This window comes from Balaenoptera musculus, chromosome 18, assembly GCF_009873245.2.
Source record: "Balaenoptera musculus isolate JJ_BM4_2016_0621 chromosome 18, mBalMus1.pri.v3, whole genome shotgun sequence".
Lineage (NCBI taxonomy): Eukaryota > Metazoa > Chordata > Mammalia > Artiodactyla > Balaenopteridae > Balaenoptera > Balaenoptera musculus.
This window is the reverse complement of record NC_045802.1, coordinates 69,882,259-69,895,429: the sequence shown is the minus strand read 5'-3', so window position 1 is coordinate 69,895,429 and position 13,171 is coordinate 69,882,259. Positions and strand designations below refer to the sequence as shown.

Below are 13,171 nucleotides of genomic sequence, written 5' to 3'. Positions count from 1 at the left end.
AACTTTTTATGCTGTGGAGAACAAATGACAGGGGCTCATGAAGAAATTATGTCCAGCCCAACACCTGAAAAATGGGTATAATTTTGCTGCAAATCCAGCACAGAAAGCATGGCTTGTCATTGAAAGCAGAGGGAAACATGGACCAAGAGTCATCCTTGCAGGTGAATTTCTAACACAGGGATGGGACTTTAAGGAATCCCAATCAAGTAATTTCCGTCTGTCCTGTGAAGTAGGAAGCAAGGTCTCCATCCAACCTGATGATGAGACGGTAAAGTGGGAAGCTGGTGGAGAAGAGAGATAGGACACGGGTAATGTGGAGAATGCAAAAAAGCTAATGAATGATACATCAAATGCAGCACTGAAGATTGAGACTACAAATTTATAGTGATGCCAATTGAGACAGGCCTGTGACTTTCTTTGGCCTTTCATAAAGGGGAGAAGAAAGGCAACATTCGGATTGGTCCAACTTTAGAGCTTTTTCAGTCTAGTGGAGCTGAGAGACAAGGGATCAGGGAACATGGGTGGTTGGCAAAGGAGTTGAAATGATGACCCTGTGGTCTAGGTTGGATATGAAAAGAGGGAAAATAAGAGGAGAGTGAAAGAGTAAAAATGAAGGATCAAGGGTCTCCAATGGTCAAAGAACAGGTATAGTTAAAGGGATGGAGTAAGAGAGCTAGAAGGTAAGGTTGTGATCAGAGAGCGGGGTGCAGGATTTATATTTCAGAATAATTCTGGGTAACTAAATACAAAATCTAGGGTGTTCTATGGATGTGGGTGGCTCAAATGTAAAGATGGAGTCAAGGCAAAAATGGCAGGGAACTATCGGGGTATGGTGTTGGCTAAATCTTCACAGTGACACACGTCATTGGGCGTGAGGCCAGTTCTTCTGGAAAGGAGTGTAAGTGGCATGGGAGAGTGACTGACAGAGAAATGAATACAGATCAATAGAGGGCCCTCTATCGAGGGCATGGGGAGAGTGTGGGAGAGGGTGTTTTCACCTGACGGAGTACATCTCAAAGGGGTGTGGAGGAGTCATGGATGGGGCGTCTCTTCCTCATCCACACATTGTCCTCCATGGGCCACACGGGGCACTGGAGCATGGGTATCCTTTTCTGGACAGGGCAGTGGGAGGAATCATGCATTTGGGACAGGACCGGTATAGGCAAGGATGGAAGAAGCGGACTCTGTGCTCAGAGATCGAGAGTGAAGAAGAAATTGTTTAACAGGGAACGAGAAACCCAAAGGTTAATTAAAGGCTCTGGGTGGAATGAGGAGGGAAGATAGGTGAGGTGGAAGAATTACATAATAGTATTAGAACCAGAGGCAAAAAGGCTGATGACAGAAATGCCTAGAATAAAAACAGAAATGGCTACACGTGATTGACCTTATGCCTGTCTCACTGGAAGGAGTAAATTATATTTGCTTCTGAGGGAGCCCTGGATACTTAGAGATTCCATTAACATTTCCTTTGTAGCCCAGTGTGCATACTCAGTCGTACTAAATCAATACTATACAGTAAATACATAAGCCATTCTGGGAACAGAAGAACAGAACAGAATCCTCCAGTAAATTTTACCTAATTTTTTCATAAACAAAATTGATCTCTTTCCTAATGTGTTTATGTGTGTTAGCTGATTTATGATCACACTGTAAGAAATTCCAACAAAATTTCAAATATTTTAATATTGTAGAGTTCACTGATACTATTTAAGTGTATAGGTAGCGTCCAGTGGTAGTTGAAAAATCCTTGTTATTGTTCTTTTTTGTATATAATGCTATTTTTTAATTTGAAAAAATCAGAAAGAGGGACTTCCCTGGCTGTCCAGTGGTTAAGACTTCGCCTTCCAATGCAGGGGGTGCGGGTTTGATCCCTGGTCAGGGAGCTAAGGTCCCATATGCCTTACAGCAAAAAAACCAAAACATAAAACAAAAGCAATATTGTAACAAATTCAATAAAGACTTTAAAAATGGTCCACACACACAAAATCTTTTAAAAAAAGATTATTAAAAAAAAAAATCAGAAAGAGAGGATTGTATAGTAAAATCTGGCACATATGTTTCTATTAATTGTTGCCCACTTCCCAAACCCCTGAAAGTAAATTTGATTTTCATAAACAACGTAGTAGAGATTTAGTTCACTTAAAAATGTATAGGCATCACTTTATTCTTGAACTACTGAAACATTCAGAATTTGTTCCGCATCTATTTATCGATTTGGGGTGTCTGAGTTTCCCAAAGCATGTTTGGTCTTTATTCAAATCACATTATCTCTTTTCTTTGTATCAGAAACTTGCACATGGTTTGTTTTAAATGAGTGTGGATAAGTCATTTTAATCACACTTGATTTTTTATAAAATACTCTCTTTAAAAAAAATGGTAAAGATGGTTTGGGCTTAAGCCAGGAGTCAACAGACTTTTTCTTGAAGAGCCAGATAGTAAACATTTCAGGCTTTTCAGGCCATGTGCCCTCTGTTTCAACTACTCAACTCTACTGCTGTTGTGCAAAAAGTGAATGTGGCCTCAGAAGGGTTGTGTCCCAGTGAAATTTTATTTATGAAAATAAGCATTGAGCTCGATCTTGGTTTAAGCTGTAGAAACACAGAGCATGCCAACTAACATCCCCATGGGTTAAATTCAAATATAGTAAGACTAACAACATAATAGCTACCATTTTTTTAGAGCTTCCATTATGTTGCCAAGTGCTTTAAAGGAATTCATTATCTCATTTAATCCTCAAAATGGCTATAATAACAGCAATTCAAGTTTATGGACTATAATGACATAGTATTTAAGGTAATAGCATTATGTAATATTTTGAAAAGTTTACCTTTAAAATAGATCACAAGAGGCCATGAGCTTTCAGAGAAGTAATTTCTTGAGTTCCCACATATTCCAGAATAAATTATTTTGAAAATCCAAAATAAACCACTCTACCCAATAGGAGTCAACGTGCAGTCTAAAAAACATCCTTTAAGCATAAATTAACCTGCTTAGCTTCTGCTGTGAAGCTGGGGACTTGTTTAGTTACTTTGGATTAACTAACCTAAATTTAGAATTAGTTGAGAAACAGGGAAAACTTTTCTTTGTTTTCTAGGCTCTACATAAACACAAAGAGGTAAAGTTTTACTTTCTTTTGTAAGAGTTTCATTTTTCATTTTGATCTAAGATAATTCATTGTCATTAATATACATAAAATCACATGTTATAATGAACATAATTATATTTTACAATGTATAGTCTCATTTTCTTAATAAAGAATAAAACTTGAACAATACTCTCCTATTATTATATAAAAAATATAAATATATCTGTATATCCACTAGATTTTTAACAGAAGTTTATCAGCACAGCCTTATGCACAGAAGATTCACAATTTTAACAAAATTCCTCTTTTAAGAAACTCATAAATTGGTGGGAGAGAGAGGGGAACAATGAAATTATAACAGCATATCCCTGTTGCATTTCTGGTCGAGAGAGAGGTTTACCTCATTTATAACTCCAGGGTGTCTCTTTGGTTTCCTCTTTTTCTATGATTGTTCTGTGTTTTGAAGCAGAAGGGCTTTCATAAGCATAGAATCATTTTGCCGTCCTACAGGAAGTTATCTTTTCTAGCAAAGTGATTTCTGTGTTCCTCTGAAGACATTTGGCTTTATGATATTTGTTAAAATGAAATTAAGTGAAAGAGCCATTTATTTTAATTCCAACAAAATCTGACAACCGTATTTCATCTCAATCACAAGAAATGACTGAATTATGAAAGTAACTCATCCTGCTCCACCAGCAGTCTTTCATATTGTCATTAAGTTTAATTTCATTTTCTGGGAAACTTTAATTAAATAAGTATCTTTTGGCTGTAGCTTTTTCATGTGTTTCTATAGGATTTGGGCAGTATCTTGCTGGGTGAAAAAATAACACAATAATGACATTCTCGATTATTCAATGATCCATCTCCAAAGTTTGCTCTTTAACTGTCTAGAATATTGAAGTTACACTACAGACTAAGAGTAGGTGATTTACAGACACCTCTGGAATGATGCAGGTCATCATTTATTTGGGTGTTATTTAACCTGAATTTCATTTAGGAGAATAGTGTTACCTGAATTGCATTTGTCCTGTTATCTTTTTCTGTGATAAATATGCATTCATATTCTCATGAATATCCATTATGTTTCTCTGAAATTATGAAATAGAGTCTGCAACACAAATCTTGGATAATATATTTCAAATATCTTTGCACATATGGGCAGTATCTCTACTATTTTATCTTCTCAGACCTGCATAGTACAATCAGCTCATTTATAATTTGTCACCTATAAATATTCATACATTATTCATTGAATTAAAAGGGCAGAACAATTTCCATTGTTCCATTTATATTAAGCGTGTCATTTTATGTTCAGTTATTTTTCTCGTGAGCTTCAGAAATTTGGCAATCTCTTGTTGTCTTACCTGCTAGCCTCACAAATCCAGTTACAAGTTCTTTTGGAAAACAAGCATTTTAAACTAATTTCTTGCAATTTTCATTCTAAAAAAAAAAAAATCTTTTCACAAGTTATGTGCTGTCATCCTAAGAACAGATATAATAATGTTTCTTAGGACAGTAACTCCTTTAAATTTGTTAATTTAATTTAATTTATTTAATTTTAATTAAACCTGCATTCACTTATTGATAATTTTCTTGAGGACAAGAGGGCTTGTTATAGTAGATATTAAATGACATATGTATTATTATAAGATGAAAATTTGGAAAATAAATAATAAAATGTGGTGTTTAAAGAACTCATACAACCTGCATTCCTGAAAATAACTAATTAAACTCTGCTGTCGTGACATCAAACCTGATTTATCTGTACAGCATGAATTCTCAACGGGAGGTGAAAACACCTCTAAGGGGATAAAAATTATTCTTGGGGAGGCAAAAAAATCTTATTCTTGCCATATATAAAGAAGAGATTGATATGTTTATATTTATAAAATAACTGTGCTAATAAAATTCCATATGGTATAGTGATTAGAAACTAAATATCTAAACAGACTCCTTGGCCGGGGAGGTGGTTAAAAATAAAAAAAAAGATTGCAAAACACTGACTTAGGAAAATTGTAAGAAGAAAGAAATATTTTGGTTTTTTTTCATGTATTGTTTTCAATTTTTTTCAAGTAATGTGACAAAAATATTTATGAAAAGTTTATTATCCTCTTACAAATCTTGCCTTCACTCTTAAAAAGACAAGTTTCAACTTTAAGCACCCACCGATAATGTAATGTACTCTGAGGGTTCGAGACAGAGGAAAGGTCCCACTGTGACCTTTTCGATGTGGGGACTGAAGAGTTAGGGGCCAAGGTCATGGGTGCTCGCAGGCTAGGAATGACGAGGCTGTACTGCTGACTGGTTAGGATTTGCAGAGGACCTAGAGGTGGTCCTGCTGAGTGAAGTACGTCAGACAGAGAAAGGCAAATATCATATGACATCGCTTATATGTGGAATCTAAAAAAATGGTACAAAGGAACTTACTTACAAAACAGAAATAGAGTCACAGATATAGAAAATAAACTTATGGTTGCCAAGGGGGAAAGTGAGGGAGGGATAAATTGGGAGATTGGGATTGACATATACACACTACTATATATAAAATAGGTAACTAATAAGGACCTACTGTATAGCACAGGGAACTCTACTCAATACTCTGTAATGACCTATATGGGGAAAGAATTGAAAAAAGAGTGGATATATGTATATGTATAGCAGATTCACTTTGCCATACAGCAGAAACTAACACAACAAATCAACTCTACTCCAATAAAAATTAAAAAAAAAAAAAAAAAAAAAAAAAAGAAGGATTTGCAGATAACCTCTAGATTGGACGCATTCTTAGGGGGTGCTTCTGGGGGGCCCGTCCGGGCAACTGGGTTCTGCAGGCAGCCCGCTAGCCTCCTTTCTGTACGGCCGACAGCAGGACCGTTGCAAGTTCCACCCTGTCCAGCAGGTGTCAAGGTTGAGTTCATTGAGGCAGGCTGGAGCCACCCATTGAAAAGAGGTTACTAAAGAAACCTCCTCACTGCTTCTACCCTGATTCCTCCCAACTGCTGTCTTCTGCTGAATGGAAATCCTACGCTAAACCCTCTAACCTACACTAAAATAACTGACAACTTAACTTTCCTAAATCCCTTCTGTAATTCCTGACATAGTTCTCCCCTACACCAGAATAACCCATAATTACAAGTAAGTTAGACATATTTTTATGCATAATGTTTTTCCATGAAATTTCAGCACTTTGGGATTGATACCGGTTTTCAGAGAATGGGAACGTTAGCTTGTGGACAATTAACAAACTATGTTAGAAAAAAGGTATTTGCTCCCAGGAGAATTGGAATCAGGAATTCTAGTAGGCAAATCAGTGGGAATATAGGTATTTATACATAATCACATAATAGTTTGCTAAATCCTTTTTAGTGCCTTTTAATGTCTTTGAAAAGCATATAAGTTTTCCCACCAGGCAAATAATAATGCAAATGGTTCCAGCTGCCTATTTTATAATAAATTATGATCATTTAAATAGGTCATTCCATCTGTCTTTTGATAGCAAAGTTAGTAAAGTGATTAATTGTATTTATATGTAATTAGACAATCTATTTGGATATATTTCAGGCATTTATTGGTAGTTCCCTGCTTTAAAAAAAAAAAAGCCTACTTTGATATGGATTACATTCCTTCCTTTGGAGTGAAAGTCTAAAAACACAGGTGAGGGAGAAGTGGAGACGTGGGTAGTGGCCGCACCAGACCAGGCTGCAGGGGAACCTTCAGGATGGACGCACCTGAGTTTCAGCTTCTCCTGAACTCTGCCAAGGTGCCTGGGGGAGGGGACAGGTGCTGGACTTCCTCATCGTGCTGCGGGCCCTCGAGTGAGGAGCCGGGGTTAGAGAGGAACTGTCTCTTGTTACGACTTGCAGGCATCTGGGTCCTCTGGTGCCTCAGGCTGACCCTGCAAAGGAGTTGCATCTGGCCCACTGGTTGCTTGTGGTCCCGGGAGGTCTAACAGAATCCTGTTGATCTCAGTGATCCAGGAAGGAAATCTCCCCAGAAACTGAATTTCTCCCAGGAGGGAAGTTAGGAATGGATTCCACCAGCCTGGGAAGAATCCTGACACGAAGCGGCTTCCTCCTGCTGCCCAGCAAAGCGGCTGTGGGGTTTTAGGTCTTTTACCACAAAAAACATGATGCCTCATACCATCCCTTGTTTACCACTGCTCAAGAGAGAATTTTTTAAAAAAATTTTTATTGGGGTATACAATGTTGTGTTAGTTTCTGCTGTACAGCAAAGTGAATCAGTTATGCATATACATATATCCACTCTTTTTTAGATTCTTTTCCCACATAGGCCATTACAGAGTACTGAGTAGAGTTCCCTGTGCTATACAGTACGTCCCTATTAGTTACCTATTTTATATATAGTACTGTGTATGTGTCAATCCCAATCTTCCAGTTTATCCCTCTACCCCCCCCCTTACCCCCTGGTAACCATAAGTTTATTTTCTACATCTGTAACTCTGTTTCTGTTTTCTAGATAAGTTCGTTTGTAGCCTTTTTTTAGATTCCACGTATAAGCGGTATTGTATATTTGTCTTTCTCTGTCTGACTCAAGAGACTGGTAAAGACAAACAAACAAACAAAAAGCATATAGCCATGAGCAAGCAAAGAAAAATATTCTTACACAAAGGGATTCAGAAACTGAGGATGGAACTGGGAAATCCAAGATGAACATCTAGTACAGGAGTTTCCCAGTAGAGTAGAATTGACGGGAGAGAGAGTAGGTTTTTTTTTTCCCCAGTGTCTCAAAGATAGTTAATTAGGGCAAAAAACAAACCTTCTGAACTTTGACTAACATTTTCAAAAAGTGAGCTGAAAAGGGCAGGGTCGTTGATGAGAGCTAATTATTAATATAGGAGAGCAAGTGGAAAAAATAAAAAAACGGTAGAAAACATGAGGGAAAAGCAAGAGACTAGCCACTCAGATGTGAATAATAGGAGCCCCTGAAGGACAAAGGGAACAGAAAGAAGAGTAATAATAAATGAGAGAAGAAAATTTTCCTAAACTGAGGTAAAGCATAAATCTGTAGATTGAAAGAGCTCACCAAGTCTCAGAGAGGATATGAAAAAAAGGTACATTCCTAGGCATATCCTGGTGACCTTCCTTGGTTGCAAGCATAAAGAAAAAACTTTTTTAAACCTCTGAATGGGCTTAAATAACCTGCAAAATCAAGATAAATATATTGTGCTTTGGATGACTCATCCTCAATATTGGAAAGTAAAGGCAGTGAACCAACATATATATTGACCACTGAGAGAAAAGAACTGCAACTCAAGACTGTATGCAGCCAAAATATTCATGTCAGTGTTAAAAATGCACTTTAGATAGAAAAGGATTGAGACAGTATACAACCCTTGATGTTTATTTGAGGAAACTACCCCAAAGTATGCTAAGCCTAGGACAAATTCTTCAGAGTCCACAGGACTAGATAGATAAGATGAAAAGGAAATAAAATAGTGGGTATTGAATCTAAATGGAAGATGGTAATTAAAATGTCAAATAAGGGTCCTTGAAAAAAAAGAAATAATTACAATTCAAAAAGCTAGAATTGGGACTTCCCTGGCGGTCCAATGGTTAAGACTCTGCACTTCCACTGCAGGGGGCACGGGTTCAATCCCTGGTCATTGAACTAAGATCCTATATGCTGTGCGGCACAGCCAAAAAAAAAAAAAAAAATTGATGGTTGATCTCAGAAAAAGCAGAATTTAGGAAGAGGGATGATATCACTGGGAGTGTGGGTGAGAGAAGGATACTATGAAGTTTGTAGGTTGGCAGGTGTGTGAGGGAAGAGTGAGCAAGTACATTTGTGCGGGAGAGGAGTTTACAATTACTCAGTTTGGATGCAATAATAAAAAAGTATAGGTTGATGTAGGACAATTGGGAATTAAACTGGGAGATTAGAAAAGCAGAGTCCAAATAAACAAGGGGGAGAAAAGACATTAACAACAATTTGCCCAAGCCAGAAAAGACAAGAAAAGGCTAGAAGATGAATATCAATGACATACAATAAACTAGAAACATAAGACCAGGTATAACTTTGGCACGCTACATGTGAGAGGGTTGAATTTTCCTATCAAAAATCATAGAAAATATGCCTTTAAAGGAGAAATGGCTGATTAAATGTTGGGGCAGAGAAGGTCCAAGATTTTTTAAAAATCATAGAAAATATGATTATGTTTAAACACAAAATCAAATAGTATCTTGATTCTAGGAGACGCATACAAAGTGGCCCCAGAAAGGGGCTGAAAATCATCTATGAAAAAACTAAAAGTGACATCTAAAATATTAAAACATTTTAAATGCTTAGCAGACCATGCAAAAAAAATTAAGGAATATTCTCAAGGCCAAAAATTGTGCTGATGTGAATGAAGAACAGCTAGTGGGCTCTAAGGCCAGTGGCTGCCCTGAGGGTATTTGCATATGCTTGTCACCTAGAACTTGCCATTTTAAGAGCTGTATCCTGGACAGACGGAGGGGCTGTTCAAGGTGAAGAGTCAACACAGAGACACCCCCATGTAACATCAGGACACATGAGGTCTGTACCTCAGTGAGAGAAGGAAAATGTCCATCCCTCAGAAGGAAATAGTGGGGAAACCTTCAGTCTTGACCTTGACTCCAAAAGAGTAGAGAAAGAGTACGCTTTGTGAAAATGTGTCAGCACAAGCCTGCCCGCGTGGGATTGGAGTTCAAAATCACATTACTTTCAGGTCTGAGAAATGTCAGCCAAGAAATTGATTTAAAGGGGTACCAAATTTGTAAGACACCTCATGCCCTCTGCTGAACCAGTTCTTTCTGAAAAAAAAAAAAAAAAAGTACTCTAAATACAGGTCTTGAAAATCTAGAGGAAGTTAATGATTTCCTGGCAAAGTACAAACTACCAAGTTGATGGACGAGGTAAAAAAGCTGATCAGAAGAACATTGGAAAGCTTTGATCTACCATTACAAGAAAGATTGGGCCCATGTGGTTTTTCTGCTGGATTTTTATCTGCTTTCAAAGATGAGATAATTCTTATTTTATGTAAGAAATTACAGATTGTACAAAAGATGGAAAACTCCCTAATAAGTTTGATAAAGCTACCACAGGCTTAACCCAAACCTTATAATTATAGTATAAGTAAAATTACAGACCAATTTTATTTATGACAGTAGCTGCAAAAATTATAAATAAAATATTATCCAATAAAATCAGCATAAGCATCTAGGGTTTATTCTAGGAATATACAAATCAAGGACTCCTGTGATATATTTCATTGCCTCAATGAATTAAAGGCTAAAGCCCTCTAAGTAAAATAAAAGAGAAAGAAAGTCCTTAAACATGGTAGAAATTATTACCCTAAGCTCACTGCAGCCATTATATATGAATACTGAGAAACTGTCATGGAAATAAGGAGCATATTATGGGCTCCTGTTAGTACCACCGCATCACTTAGTATATATTACTATTTGGCTATACCATTATAGCTAGTGAATTAATACAGTTAACTCCAAAATAAATCTTGAAAAACATCGTATCTTCATTGGCACATGAAATATATATATATGTTTATAAAGCCCAAGAGATTTAAAAAATTTTAGAATTAATAGAAGAATTTAGTAAGGCGAGTTGAGAAAAATCAATATAAATAAATCAGTAGCTTTTCTTTCCACTGGAAATAACTAGGTAGAAATGGTAAAAAAAAATAAAAAATAAAAAAGGTAAAAAAATTCATTTTCATTAGTGACTGGAATATTAAATGCATAGAAATAAATTTCAAAATCAAACAATAACATATCTTTATGGGGAAAATTTTATTAAAGAATATGGGCCAAATAAATAGAAAAACATAGTGTGTTTCTAGATATGAAGACTAGTTATTAATCCTTCTAAAGCTTTATATGTACAAAGTAAAGAAAAAAGTTATAAAGATGGACACATGTGACCATATCGTGCTTATAGAACTAATTCCACTAGAGTTAAAAATCTAACTACTGACTAAGGAAAAAATATTGCAGTTTATATAGCAGACAAAGATGAATGTCCTTAATATCAACAACTCCAAAAACTGATAAGAAAGAAACAACACCACCATAGAAAATTGGCAAGGTTATGAACAGAAAATTGTTTTAAAAAAATAATCTAAGTCATCAATACACATCTGGACAGCTAAGCAAAAGTTTTATTAAGTTTGATTACATCAGGTGATGGTACAGATTTAGGACAAGAAACACTTTCCTACCTTGCTGAAAGGCAAATGACAATGTAACATTTTGAAAGTAATCTCTTAATGCTTTCTAAAATTTAAAGTGGGCAAACATGCCCTTTGCCCCAGAGGTGCCAGGTTTGAGACTCTACTTACAGATAGGAAAGCCCAGTAAAAACTGATATTGCATGAGGATGGTCAGTACGGTCTGTTTTTGAAGTAGCAAAATGCTTAACCATTTTTCCTGGTGATTCCTTATCCAAGAAGCACCGCGCTTTAACATATCAGTAGGGAAAATGTTGAATTAAATAAACATTGAATACCATGCAAAATTATGCAGCTGATAAAAAGAATAAGTAGAACTTATATCTCTTAACCTGAAGGCATGTCCATGATTGTTAGTGAGAAGCTGCAGAATGACACGTAAAATGTAAGCCCATTGTGTGGTTATGTATGTTTGGATGAGGAGGGAATATAAAACATGGTTACCGTGAATCACCTGGGAAAGGTGGGCAGGAATTTTATTAATACTTTGTGTATTTAGGATTATTTCACAGTTAAAATGTATTACTTTGTTACACTTTTTTTTATTGAAGTATAGTTAACTTACAATGTGTTAGTCTCAGGTGTACAACAAAGTGATTCAGTCGAATACATATATATACACATATATGTGTGTGTGTGTGTGTGTGTGTATATATATATATATATATATATATATATATATATATATATATTCTTTTTCAGATTCTTTTCCATTATAGGCTATTACAAGATATTGAGTCTAGTTCCCTGTGCTATAGAGTAGGTCCTTGTTGTTTATCTATTTTATACATAGTAGTGTATATATGTTACTCCCAAACTCTTAATTTATCTCCCCCACCCTCACTATCCCCTTTGGTAACCATAAGTTTCTTTTCTGTGTCTGTTACATTTTTTAAAAGGGACATGTCAATTTAAATTAAGAAGCAAGGTGGGTCTAGAGAAGTAATGCTAATTTCCTCCTCACACCTAAACTAACCATCTGCAATCCCTTTAATGTTCCAGTCCTAAAAATGTTATTAAAACTCCACTTTCCTCACATTTTCCAAATGTGTGTGGAAGAAAATCCCTTCCATGTTGGCCTAGAAAAAGAGAAGCAAGCTATCCTTTATTCCTATCTTCCAGCAAATCATTTGGTATCTTCTGACAGGGATGTGTTACGACTATCTGTGCTCTTTAATTAGAAGTTAATCTTATGTCACTGACATGTACACACTACTGTATATAAAATAGATAACTAATAAGGACCTGCTGTTTAGCACAGGGAACTCTACTCAGTACTCTGTAATCACTTATATGGGAAAAGAATCTAAAAAAGAGTGGTTGTAGGTATAACGGATTCACTTTGCTGTACACCTGAAACTAACACAACATTGTAAATCAACTATCCAATAAAAATTTTTAAAAGTTAATATTATATTGCCATTTCAATTCCAGTTGTAAACTTCTTTATAAAATGAGGGCTCTTATCCATAGGACAAGTAAACGAAAAATAGTATGCTATGTTTGTATATGTACTTTATAATATTGTTATTTGCAATAGCAAATTCCTAGAATTAATGTGATAGATTAAGAGATTGAACGAATTTATTAACACAGTAATGTCGATTGTTAATTTATAAAATTAATAATGTAGACATATTAACATATTAATTTATGTGTGCATATGCACACACACATAAACCCCTTGTTATATTGGGGTGGCCAAAAAATTCGTTTGGGTTTTTCCCTAAGATGTGATGGAAAAACCCGAACGAACTTTTTGGCCAACCCAATAAAATCCAAAATTCTCTGCTGTTTATGTGGCCCAAGATATAAATGATATATAAACTTTTAAATTGTAGTTTAATTACACTTAGTAATAT

General features: G+C 35.8%; 1 protein-coding gene across 7 annotated transcripts in view; it reads left to right on the top strand.

The window, feature by feature from the left end:
* Positions 1–13,171, top strand: part of NALCN (sodium leak channel, non-selective) — a 280,557-nt gene that overhangs the window by 111,011 nt on the left and 156,375 nt on the right. The window lies entirely within an intron of this gene.